This window comes from Ptychodera flava, chromosome 4, assembly GCF_041260155.1.
Source record: "Ptychodera flava strain L36383 chromosome 4, AS_Pfla_20210202, whole genome shotgun sequence".
NCBI lineage: Eukaryota > Metazoa > Hemichordata > Enteropneusta > Ptychoderidae > Ptychodera > Ptychodera flava.
In genome coordinates, this window is record NC_091931.1 from 26,967,164 (window position 1) to 26,980,614 (window position 13,451).

At 36.9% G+C, this 13,451-nt stretch overlaps 1 protein-coding gene across 1 annotated transcript in view; it reads right to left on the reverse strand.

Annotated features, from left to right (window-relative positions):
• The window catches only part of LOC139131328 (protein furry homolog-like), a 105,538-nt gene that overhangs the window by 65,992 nt on the left and 26,095 nt on the right, over positions 1 to 13,451 (reverse strand).

The following is a 13,451-nucleotide window of genomic DNA, read 5'->3' on the forward strand; positions in this document are numbered from 1 at the left end:
ACATGCCGAAATGGCATACAGCATGTACCTCCAAAAATAAGATGACAATTTCTCTACGTTCAATGGGCTAGACCTCGAATATGAAAGAAGGGCCGTGTACACAAACCAGTTTACACACAAAGGTGCATGGAATTACATGTGATACTGTTTGTACACATGGGTTTTGTTTGTACCACTGTCACGTGACCTGATGGGTATACTGAGTCTGTAACACTGCGTATACATTTTATCCCGGAGCAGCCTATCATACTCTTTTGTCTTTTTGTGGAAATCAATGAACAATATGCACATCTGTCAGATCGGTAATTACCAACTCCACAAAATATAGCAAGTTTTAATACCGTACAGGTAAATAAATCGGTAATTCGTAAGCTCAACAGGTTGGATCAATACATGAGTTGTTTGTATCCTTATCGTGGATGACATTCACCTGGCTCAGATAAGCTGGCTGTCCAAACACTTGAGTTAAATTGTGACATCTGAGTTATCTAAACCACAACGAGTTAATCAACAACTCTGCAAAAAATACACAATTGTGTAGTAAAATGAAACCACAATCTGCCTGCCTACTATGAAGTTGGAACCACACTGATGCTGAAATGGAGTTTCATCTTCAAGGGCGCTGAAGGGGGAACGACATTTTGACAAGCACCAGGAAACTATGGGCAAAGGTCTTGAAGTCTGAACACTGTGGAGACAATATATCAATATGCGTCCCACTTAAGTTTCATACATCTGTTTGTATCGCCTTATCACACAGCGTGTATAAAGTGCAACCACAATACAAGATACTCAAATGAACAATTGTAAACCCTCGCGGATCATTGAGCATCTGAAGCACCCGACATCATGGCACACAATCCATGTAGCCGACAATGAGATGCTAATGATATGCGTAGTGTACAAGTTTAAGGTCTCCCCCACTAACTTTCAGCTGGTTGCTCACTTTCTACTATTTTTATAGTATTTTATACAAAGTCACAGACTTATTCTACCTGCAACTTAAAACTGATAGTGATGTTGTAGCTCATTCTTTACTATTTTTCATAGTATTTGATAGCCGGTATCACACAGTTGGTGTTCGTGTCGGCTACATAGACGATCTGCCAACATCATGCTCATCAGCATAGGATTCTTTCCGTTCTGAAACAGCTTCACCGGAAAAAGTTGATATTAATTTCGCCGCATGAACCAGGGAAAGCCCACCGACTATCACACACAGGTACCCTTGACACACTTCATGAGGTTGCCAACCAAGGAAACTGCACAGAGCTCTTTGACAAATCCCTGCCTAAACAAATCCAGTGTATTGATGCTGCTCAAAGAATGCGTGTAGTTTAAACACATTGCTGAGTCATTCCAAGAAAGTAGGGGAAAGTTAAAGAGTAAACTTTCCTTGTACAGTTTTAACAAAACTGCGTACAGAGCCATGAATACAGAATTCTAAAGGGTAACCATAGACATTGACAAAACTGATAACCATCAAGATATGTGACTTTACAGATCCATTCACAGGAACCAACACTCGTGGTTGCTCTGAAGTAGGTAGTGAGGAAACTATGCCGAGAATGCCACTCGCTGAGAATGCAATGTATAAATGTTGACAGTAAACAACAACACAGGTTTGGAATCCATCAATATTCATGTGGTGCATGTAATTGTGTTTGCTCAACAAATATCAATCCATCTGGGGCCAAGTGACAGATGAAGCTCTGTAGGATATACATCATTTACAATGTACGATGGCTAAACATGGCGCAGTCACTATACATCCACTGCACAACAAGTTTGCAAATGTGTTTTTTCTTCAGACAGTGTTTAAATTACGAGTGTCTGAGCATGACTTTAGAATTTAGTGTTTGGTTCAAAACAAGATAAATTTGTCGCATGAAGAAATGTGACTTGAAGGCAGAAAAGGCCAATTTGTGTAATTCAACGACTGTAAAGTTCATGTACAGAAAGTACAGTACATATACATGTTACTGACAGTGCCCCTCCCCCCTCCCCTCCTCCCAGCCCCAAAGTAATCCCCTGAAGCCAACAAGGTAGGCTTTAAATTTCTGTTCCAGAGAACAACCCATGATATCTGAAAAAGATCAATCAATAATAAGCAGGCATTCGTTCACATATTACCACTGAAATTTTGGTTGAATTTCAAGTTCTAATAGGAAAAAGTACTGGGTGCACATTAAGACATGGTACAATGCATCCTATGCATGCTATGATAGGGCTGTGGCAGTGCACAGTAATATCATTCATTCAATCTGAGTCCCTACAGGAATCTGATTCAGCATGCAATCAAAGGATAGAACTCAACCGCTGAAAGCAACAACAGCAATCCCATACAGAGTTAAGAGAATCAAATTTCAAGGTGCAAAATGAAGCTTTAACATGACAATATGATTTCACTTTCAGCATCCATCCAGTCTCTTCAAACAGATCAACAACCAAAGCACATCTGGATTTTTTTAGCTTTCAGGAACACCATGCACACTTGAATACAAAGTTTTAACCCTTTGAGCGCCAAAGTCAATTTTTGTCACCTTTAGAAAATATACTCTAGTCAATTTTTTTCAGATTTTTGTCAAAATTTTGATAACAAACTGTAGCCAATGAAATGTGATGTCCATTTGGTCCAAAATTATCAAAAAATTACAGAAAAATTCATAAAAATTGGTAAAAATGTTGCACTAAAATTTTGGTGGGAACAATTACAGCTCTCAAAGGCTTTTAATACATACCAGGATTGTTTGTGTAATCCATTCATAAGTTTTCAATTCATAAGTTTCTTTCAACACTGTCTGAGATCCCTTGCAAACTTGGCATAAATACACAGTGCAACTTCTGCTTTTGATTTTTCCAGCAGTTCAATAGCTCTATTGAGACTAAATCATGCCAGTGGATGAGAAAGTTCCCCCGTTTTCCAGGATACAGGTGGTACATGCAATACTAATGTATTATTGATCTATTTTGTCACTGCAGGAAAGTGACCCAAGAGTGAGGTACAGTATGGTAGTCACTGATACTTCCTCTTTCTCCATTCATCAAATACAGAGCACACAAATAAGTCTTAGAATTCTATAAAACTGTTGGTGCTAGTTTTGCCAACCACTATGTCAGAGATATATTTCTTCCTCTGTTAGGTGAGAGGTGAAAAAAAAACACCGTTTACCAGTTGAATAGCATTGCATTACTGCCAAAACGTGCCAGTGCTTACAGACTGTGGGTATTTACCACACAAATAGAAGTGGCTCTACTTTACTAGAAAGTGCCAATACTTTCTGAGATTCTTACAATACCACGAGTGTTTATTGGGAGAAGACAAACTATTGCTTCAATAAACTCAGCTAGCTGAAGGGTGCTTGCACAAGGGAAACTGCCTATTAAACATTCTACCAGAGGAACACACCATTTTCATCTCAACTTTGGAAAGTCCTCAGTGACAGTTTCAACATGATTCCATTGAGATCCACTTTGGTCAGACAGGAAATAAAATACAATCGATTCAAAGTGTCAATAGCTAATACGCTGAACAAAAACAAACATAAATAAATTGGCATATATTGTACTCACAGACAACAGAAAATATGTTAGTTTTTTAAAAATCATGCGATCATTTCACATAAAGGGTGATTTGAAATCAACCCAAGGAGACTAAAAAATCCCTCTCGTGTAATTTATTTGAACACCATACATGCCTTCATAATTTGAGACCCATGTGTAAAATAAATGAATGACGAAATTCACGATGACATGACAGACAACCACCTGTTGATGTACGCCACTGTAATTGAAACTTGGAAACACAGTACAGCCTTGTCTCCTTACTGACCAAGACAGATTTCTTACAACAATTTTTCAGTCTTTTCAGGCAATACTGACATATTGACATTGATCATGATAAGTGGTCTGTTACCTATTTGCCACACCATCAATAAAATTAAAGCAAAACAAATGACATGTTCAAACGCGATTACACCTCCAGAAATGATTATCTATTTGTAAGTTAATATTGAAAGAAAATTTCTGTTTTATTTGTCAGAACATAAAGGAATACAGTCAATCAATTTTCACTACTTGAATTACCATAGGACTGCATTTGTGTGCCAGACAAAGGGAAGCCGTCAAGACACAGCACACTGCTGAAAGAGACTGGCAATTAAGCTACATGACCTTGACGAGTCTGACATTTAACCCACATATACCTCCAACAGGGTGAACTTGTAGGACTGAAGGTCATGATACGGGACTGACAACTATTCCTTCAAGTGACCTAGAAAACATGGAGGCAGTCCGAGGCCTGCAACACAGATAAGATGTCATGTAACATATTCCCTATTCACAGAGCAAGACATTTTTTCAACCGTAAAAAGAAATATCAGAGTAGTCAGAGGAAATTCTATCTGTTGGTAAACCTTGCAAGTGAAAATAGGAACTTTTACCCATGGTATCTTTGGCGGTCTAAATTATTCATTGTACACAGACCACAAACTTACACTCTCAAAACAAGTGTATGTTTTCATGGCTGATCAGATTTTGAGTATTGGGTTGTTGAGAGGCCTAATACACATTCTTTTATGTTCTCATCGGGGTGTTTTGTAGCGTCAGTCAAATTGTTGACGTGTCACCGATAGGGATCACAAGCACGGGTACAGAAGTAGCTATCAAAGAGACCACAGAGAATCTGAAGTGTCGAGTTTCACTCGTACAAAAAGTGTGAGAGTGCAAATACATAAAAGCTCCTGCACACAGCAAGTCTGTGTGAGAAAGTAAAGAAAGCCAAGTTCTATAGCAATTTCAGACCAAATTTCCAAAACACTGGTACATGTAGAGCTCAGTCTGAGTTTCTTGCAGTAAAAACAACAGTATTGAATAAGAATATGACACTGCAGGGGGTCAAAATTTAGCTAAATCAATCACTATCACAGATCGCTGCAATCGGAGTTGGTTTCAGTCTATGTGCATCTATAGATGTACTTCATCATGAAAGACCAGTTCACACCAGTATGTTGGCTCACAAACAAAAGTATCAGCTTCACGAATCCACTCAGTGGAATATACCTGTGTGCAATTCAATTACTCACTACTTGTACATCAAAACAACATGCACATTTCGAAGCTGGACATGCATTCACGATAACAGTAACATCACCTACCATATACTTTTTCACTTGTGTTTATTTCAGAACATTCGAAGTGGGAAGTTTTATTGCTCTAAAAGTCATACATAGGAAGTATTTTGCACCCCTTTGAACCCTCGACCTGCTTATATTAGACATTGCCATGTCTATGGCTGGCATTTCTGATTTGTCTAGGCTACTTGCTGTGTGCATTCTATACCAGTACAAGGTTTACTTCTTGTGTCATGTCATAGAATAAATTTCTCCTGCACAATGTAAACTATGATGTCACATATGCAAATTACATGGCTGGCAGTGGAGCTGAAGAGTGGTAAAGTCTAGGCCCACCAAGTAGCAAATAAAATCAGCAAAAATTTCATTTTCAGACAAAACTTCTGATTGAAAGGCGATAAAATTAATATAATGCTTGTATTGGGCATTTCATGCCTCAGGTAGAAAGGATCTGCATAATTTATGACATTCTAAAGTCAAACACATCAGCAGTTATTAAAATTGTGGACATGTTGTTTCAAGCAAATGACAGCACTGTCACTTATTAAAGCATTATGCATATTTTTATTCACACACTGAACCATTTGATAAGTGTTCCAAAACAAGCTTTATGTTGTTGATAACAAAGCTGTATTCACAGTGCACAATTGCATGTGAGCAAATAGGTATCACCCCTGTTGACACTGCCATCACATTAAACTCTTTGAACAGGATAAACACAACAGAGGGAGGCACTTTCAAAAAAGAAGACCGCCACACCCAGTGCATAAACAGTGACTTTAATACCAATGTGCATTTACATTCAACAGTGCCATTCTCTCATTCTCTGACTCCAATATTATTTGATTGCCTGATAATCTGTACGTCACGCAAAGGAAATAGATTGCATATCTTTCTCTTTGTCTTCCAGTCAGGTATATAAAAGTCTCACTACAATATGACAGTCATTTCTGCTGTTTGAGTCCCTTCAGATGCTACAATTACTACGCTATTGGAATAGAGAATTACAGCTACATTGACCACAATTTATATAAATTGCATTCAGTATTTGGTGGACTGTGGCTGCGAAATGTCCCATGCCACGGGGAAGGAAAGTCACCATAATCCAAAAATGTTAACCATTTACTCTCAAATCACATAAAAAGAGTTACATGTTTATTTTTTCTTCTTTAAAAGCACATGATAGTACCAGTCTAGTTAGGTCTAAATTTACCACAAAGATATCAAAATGCTGATCATCTTGTATCTGTAACACATAAACAAAACTTAAAGGGGCAGTTCTCGATCCCTGGTTCTCGCATTAGTTGTTGTTGACATTGAATTACATGCTTTTAGCCCATTGTTTTCCTTTCAATTTTTTATCATGTTTGCTGGCCAATTGCTTTTAGATAAAGCTGATGAACAACCTGCTCCTTTAATATCGAATGAAAAAAAGATCTTTCAGTTTTCACAATGTTATATGGCGAATTTCAGGATAGTGAAGTACACACATCCCCCCCCCCCCCCCCCCCAAGTACATGTAGCTATATGGCAAAATTTGTGAATCCACTGACTGGAAAGAGTAACGTTGACTTGTGCATGTACCTATGATGCAGCAACTTTGGGGTTTTTTATTTTATCTTTCTTCCTTGTTTGCTCTCTGTACTCTGTTTTCATTCATATACCACAGAGATCCGGCATGACTCACATGAAGAACAAACAAGCTGACAACTGCTGAATATACTTGTGGGTGGGTTATCAGAGAAACTTTACATGATTGTTGGTGTTCACACACAACGAGCAATGGCCCACAGCAGACATCAGAGGATAGGTTTGCTCAAACCTACGGTGTGCTGGAAACATGAACTGTACTCTTGAAAGCAAAATCATTCTCTTTTCAAAATATTATCATTTGTGTTTTCAAAAGTGTTAGTAACGGTAAACACATGCCTCAAGTTCATAATGCCTTACATTGAAACATTTGATGGACTTCATGTAATCTCATTTTACCATTTTTACACATTGCATGGAGGAATGCAAGAATGGATTTCAACAGAAATCACTTAGATGAAGTAAAATGCTATCTGTATGTTTATTCACATATCAAATCCAGGGAACAAATCCCCATATGTTCCCAGCTGTATGACCTAATCTCTCTTCTTTTGCTACAGTGTATTAACGGTGTTCTGGTCATGTTACCTGTGACCTAATCGAAAATATATTGCTCTCTACGCAAAACATTACCAACACTGGTCTTTTCAAATATCCTTCCTTCATTTCTCACAGAGGATGTATTGATGAAGATACAATATGGTTGGTAATAATATGCGTATGCATTGAACTCTTTTCACTAACGCAAAAATGAAAGATGAGCAAAGTATTCAAGATATTCACTATGGTTTCCTTTCAGACGTTCGTATGGTTAGTGAAAGGTATATGCTATACAGAAAACCTGCCACGGTTACTCTCAACTTCAATGGGTTGGTTGTCATGGTGAACGCCTCTCTCTTAGTTCTGATAGACAACTGTTGCCTCGCACACATCATATTCAGCATATTCCCATAAAGTGATGTCAAATCAATATATTGCAATTCAGAATAATGTATAAATATGGAAGCTTTGATTTCCACACTCCTGCAGCACACTGGGCACAATCCTCATAATGAAAACAACTGGGTTCTCTTAGGGGGCCCTCCCATAGCTTTTTTGAAGTAATCAGACCCCCTAGAACGACTTGTATAAAATTGTTCAGTATGGGCTTCATGCGAACAACTAGTATATTCAACATTGCCAGACATACATGTACTCCATTTCAACTACTAGTTTTTTACCAACACTTGAAGACATTTCACACAATTCCTGTATCTTTAGAGCACAAAAATTGTCACAAGTGTAGGTTTGGAGCTGGCAACTCATGTCCCTTAATGGCAATCCATTTTTTTTGCCACTACTTCTGTACATCTCTTTCAATTTTCAATGGCTCATTTGACACAAGAAAGCATCGGTGTAAAATTCAGATAGAGTACCAAACTCACTTCAGAAACCATAACAAGTACTTTCCTTTCAGCATCAATAAAACTCTTGTGAAATCTGCTGAACGTTTCAAATACTACTTTGTAGCAACATAAGAAAATGTTATGAAATCAAAGATGTCTTAAAATGACGTTTTAAAGATGTCTTTAAATGGCTCTTGTGAAATCTGCCAAATGCCAATCTGCTTTCTAGGAAAATAGGAAAATGCTACAGATTTGTTGACTAATATCTCACAGAATAAATCAAAGATGTCTTAAAATGGCACTTCAGATAGTACAGCTATTGCAAAATTTATGACAGGTTGAAAGTGACATCTATGGAAATTTCAATAACACGATATGACCTATATGAAATGGCAACCATGAGCGGGCTATGTGTCTGTTTATATACTGTTTAAACCTCATGACATCTGCCTTTCCTTTTTCAACGTCACTACTTCCATTTGCGGGAAAGTTCATGGAATCAATAGTCCTTGAGGCTGCAACAGACGTCAGTATGCAAATTATGCCCTTTCATATGGAGGAATTCAATAATATGTCATGATATCTATTGTAAACATGGCTTTTTCAAGGAGAGAGATGACGCTCTCGATTTACAACTGAAATAATCTCGATTTACAACTGAAATAATTTGTCAAGAAAAAAGAGCCCATCTCTCTACATGTAAACCTGCTATCATCGTGGCTGACACTGATATGCAGGACATGACCTGACACAGCAAGGCTATGTAGATGTTACACTCCATTGGAAACATCTGGGACACTGCAATGCAAACGCACTGCTTCATTTCAGCCCCCATAAGATGTAATCCTGCCAGCTATGCAGAAATCATCATGAACCAAAAATGCAAATATATTCTGATGCACTTCAATCATTGACAGCTTCATTCATTTTTTTTAAATTTTGCAATGTTTCTGTGAAGTAAACTGCAACACGACATTGTACGGACATTTCAGTAGCTTTTATATAAGAATTCTGAATAAAACCTGAAGATAGGCTTTACATGTAATAATACCTGTTCATGCATGAAAATCATAAAAGATACATTAAAATTTGGCTCCCTGAAATAAATCATACACAAATATGTAATTATGGAAATTCATGTATTTTTAATATTATATAGAGCTTCATTCCTGTAAATTCAAGAATCTATTTTTCTGGAACGAAATAATTCAATTGATATTTCTTGAACACTGTGAATTAATCAGGACTTATATGTAGGGAGGTCAAAGTTGAAACTGTAGAACTGAGTATAAATGGTGTGATACAACAATCTGTAATAACACATCTATTGACTTAATTAATGAAGGAAAGCTATTCTTGTCAACTTTTACTACTGTTCCGGAAAGTTTATAGACATCACTTATCTAACATCATACTGTATTGTACCCAGTTTGTCCTTGTAACAAAAAGTTAGCTGTATATTTGAAACACACTGATATATTTTAGAAGGAAAATAAAGCACTAGATCTCTGCAAAGATTTGCATTGCACATCCACTCATCGAAAAAACTATTTTCACACTGATCTGGTGAATATCGTAGTTACACAGATTATACAGATATTTTTATTACACCTGAGTGTAAGAACAGAAATCTTTTGGTCACCCAACCAAAAGTACAAGTATACCTGGGGAACTGCCAGGTATTCATGCCAGGTATTCATGCTGTTTAGCTATTCCCAGAAGCCACATTTGTACGTACTGAGTATACATGTTTGAATGAACACACCTCACCTGCCTATACTTGCTAAAAACACAATGCCGTTATTTTCACATGATTCTTGAATTGTTTCAATTTTCTTCTCTCCTTTTGCAAATTATTTGAAAGATTAGGAAAAGCAATAGGAAGTCTGTTGGTATGACTGATGTGATTATGAATCAATGAAATACAGTAGGTATTCTGTTCTCTGTTGAGCTTAGTGTATAATAAATTGGAGCCCTCGGTTCATCTCTTCCATTATCAATTATTGGTACCATCCCCATTGTTTTACCCCTCTCATTGTCATGGTTTGGCCCGAATCCATTGCTGTAAGAGGTGAGTGAGGACCTGTTCACAGGGAAATGGGGATGCAAAGGTTAAATGGCTATACCGGTATGTAGCTTTGATATATTGAACGCAGTACGTTGCAAACAATGAGAGTCCACTGTTTGGAATTTACTGTCACAGAGAATGTCTCCACAGATGAAAGTGGATAGACTGCTACAGGAAGTGGGACTGATGAGTTGGAGACAGATGGGACAAAAAACTTGACCTGTGAAGAAGCAGATTCACAAATTGCTATGACAACATCATATACCGGTACGTGTACATTTCACAATGATTACTCATCAAGATAACGCAAACATATATGTCAAACATTCTGCAGCACCGATCAAGCAAATATTTGTTGATGACTGTAATATTTATTTCATGTCGTCTAGCAACTGCTATTTCTGTAATTTCAATATTCCTGTTGAAGTGAATGCATGTTCTCTGACAAATTAATTGGATTTATAATTGATACACAGCATCAAACAATCAACAAGGTCACGCTCCCCTCACGACAATCAACGATGACTCTCCCTGGGGGTCACAGACACATCTATAATTGGATCTTGTTGTTAACTATGCAATATTCATCGGAAAGCAATTGCATTACAGAACTGATTCAATTACAATTCCAAAAACGTTTGATATCTGAATGAAAAAAGAAACCCTTGTATTTATGTTATTCCTTGTGGCAGATGTTCACTGCCATTTTCAAAGTCCGACAAAGGAGGGAGGTCGAGGTCACGTTGAGCAGGAGGGAAAATAAATGTATTCCTCTGACGCCATGATTCCGCCATAAATAATTTATACAGACACCTGACACTTTTACAAAGAGCCATGGAAACGTACTTTCTCAAGAGTGAAATTTCATTTACTGTGTATCAAAACTAAAACACTGATTCCATGTTTACAATAAGAATGTTTCAAAATTTGTGCAAGAAGGTATCTATACTGTATCAGGTGTCACTTTGACCATGATATTCCCTTTGTGACCAACAGTGCATGCGCATCCTCCATAGTTTACAAAAGTGTCACAGAAAATGAACAGTTGGGGAATAATTTCACATATTTAATAATTTTACTTTGCAAAACAACTTGATAGCCTTTTAATTACAATTCTACTACAAGATATTTGATCTTTTGTTGACATGACAATTTCTTTGGATGGTGTCCAGGTGGAAGCTCAGCTGCATCTGGACAGGATGAAAAACTTTCATATCAGAACTGACAAGTCATCTAAAGGACAAACACTGTTCTGCTTTTTATTACAAGAGTCGTTTGTCTTTGCTTCCATGCTCCACTTATAAAACTCTGCAGAAATAGGTTGGCAGAGAGCACAACCTGGTCATTCACTTTCATGATAACATCAGAATAATTGAAGCCAACATCAGCATAAACCATTTCATTCTCTGTTTCCAGTATAACCATTCAGTGTTAACACAAACTCTTTAAACCTTCTCACTTCTTTGAGCACAGGTCCTACTGCAACAGCAATGGAAACTGGACTAAACCACATGCAGAGAGTTGCAGAGGTTACACAGGCGTTACGCATGTACAATGAATGATCTCTGATTATCAGCTGAACCTTGATGCACCACTATTACCGACAGGGATCAGCATTTTCGAAGTTTAAAGAGTTTGTATCATGAAACTAAACTGGAAAAAGTGATGAACAGCAGTTAATTTGTATACAATTTGAGAATTTCATAAAGTGACAGTACAGTACAAGTAGTATAGATATTTATGCACATGTATTTCGTTAGGTCCATTGATTAGGTCCATTGATGACATTTATATGTACATACAAGCTTTGTTGTAAAATACTGACATTACTCAACTTACAACCATGAATTTCACTTGCCAACTCTTTGACTTAGAGATAAACAGAAGGCAATGTATTTCCAAAAGTTAACCAAACTGTGTATGTTTATCACCAGATTTTCTTCACCGTAATATGGACAATGGGTTCGAAATAAAGTCTATAATAATAATAATAATAATTTCTCAATTTTGCAACCAAGTATTTCACTTACCCACTCTTTAAGAGATATAGACAGAAAGGGGCAATGTATTTCTCACAAGTGAACATTTCTACAAAGCGGTTCAATTTAGCATGACAACTATGATCAAGATATGTGTACTAGTCTAATACTTTGCAAAGAGACAGATTTCCAACCATATTAAAGATCACATCTTAGCAAAGTGAAAATGAAAATGAGAAGCATGATGAACTGTGGCGCCTTAAAATTATTTCTGAAAATGAATGATTATCTTGACCTAAGCAGTACACTAACAAACACATAAAATTAATGTAGATTGCATTCATTTACCGAATGATGTATAAATACCATAAATATGTCAAAACTAATCAGTACCTGATCATTACAGAAAGATATTTTCCTATAAATCAAATGCAGTCACTTTAAAATGATTTTGCATTCTCTGAACATTTGATTTTAAAGTGACGAATTTTCATAAATCTGCCTTGTATTAACATGGACTTGACCTGTGCTGCAATGTATCCTTAAACATGTCAAAATCCGTTGTGTCCTAACCTTAACCTGTTCAAAAAAATATTAATATCAAAGAGTGTGGTAAAACCCATCCACAAACCTTTGTAACATATGGTGCATGTTGATGACAATATCATAAAGCAAAGTATCTCTTTAAATATAGCAGCCCTGACCCAATGGAGAGTCTGTAGAATCATTATACCCTACATCTTCAATTTAATACGTACAAAATTTCAATACATAAAAAATTTACTTTCAAAAAATCATGTGCATAATCAAATCTGCAGCGTTCGCTACACTAACCAGCTGCCACAGTCAGTAACTTTCACATGGCCCATACACTATAGTGAAGAGTCACAGTAGAGGTCTGTTTCAAACAGTCCATATAGTCCAGAGATGTGACATTTCAACATAACTGGCTTCATGCCTTCAAGCATATAGCATTTTGAAAAAAAAGGTAGACATACCGGTACATGGGGAAACCTTAACTACAGGTAGAATAGTACTTAGATTTTACCTTTCAGCAAGTGAATGCATATTTGTTTACCAGAAGACCATGAATTTATCGAATATCATTGGCCAGACTAAGATATTGAAACTGAAGTTTATTGGCTATGTGGTGAAAGCTGTGCTGCTCAAGACATTTCATTTCATGAGTTCACGGATCTGGATGATCTAACCACACAGAGAACAATGTACATTTTAACATCTTTCAATTCAAAATTTCAAGACATCATGTGAAAACAGCACAACAAAATACACATCT